A 717-nucleotide genomic window follows, 5' to 3' on the forward strand; every position below is an offset into this window, starting at 1 on the left:
TTATTTTGAATTCGAAATTTGAATCGATGTTCCGCGCGTGGGTCACATGTCCGCCGCTCATCGTTTGCTCTCTCACTGAGCCTTGCAGACAGTCTATTATTTTTTATACTCGGTAATAACAGAATGTTAAGAGGTATTAGCTTTCATCAGTTGCCCTCATGGGAGACCTGACTGTATTGTCGAATTTAAATACCAAATCCATGATGATTGGTACAGTACTATGGGCTGATTTTGCAAAGAGATTTCATACTCAGTTTTCGCAAAAAATGAGTGTGAAAAGTTCTCGAATATTCTTGAAGCGCGACGCTGTTGCAACTGGAAACTTTCACATTTCAACAGCCCGTGCTACAGTGAACCGGGAAAAAACTCGCAAGCGTTGCACCATCATTATATTTGCAGTGCGATTTGTAGATTTCACACACAAGACCAGAAGCAAAATTTCTCTAAGTCCATGATTGGCTAAATATGCTTCAACGACTTTCACGATCTCTGATTGGTTCACACTCAATGCCAGTCAATGATGGGACAGATATAGAATATGAATTAGAGGTCTCTAATTGGTTGATTTGAGGCACTGTAAAACGTTGTAATGCCTAGTTTCGTCCTTCCGCAGCGCGCTCATCGCTGTTACACAGTTAAAAACAAGGGTTCAGCTCCTCCATGCGTACGAAAAATGCATACTCAGCGCGATTGCGATTTGTGCGATCGAGGGCATAC

This window comes from Aphanomyces invadans (assembly GCF_000520115.1).
Source record: "Aphanomyces invadans strain NJM9701 unplaced genomic scaffold supercont1.33, whole genome shotgun sequence".
NCBI classification, from domain to species: Eukaryota; Oomycota; class Saprolegniomycetes; order Saprolegniales; family Verrucalvaceae; genus Aphanomyces; species Aphanomyces invadans.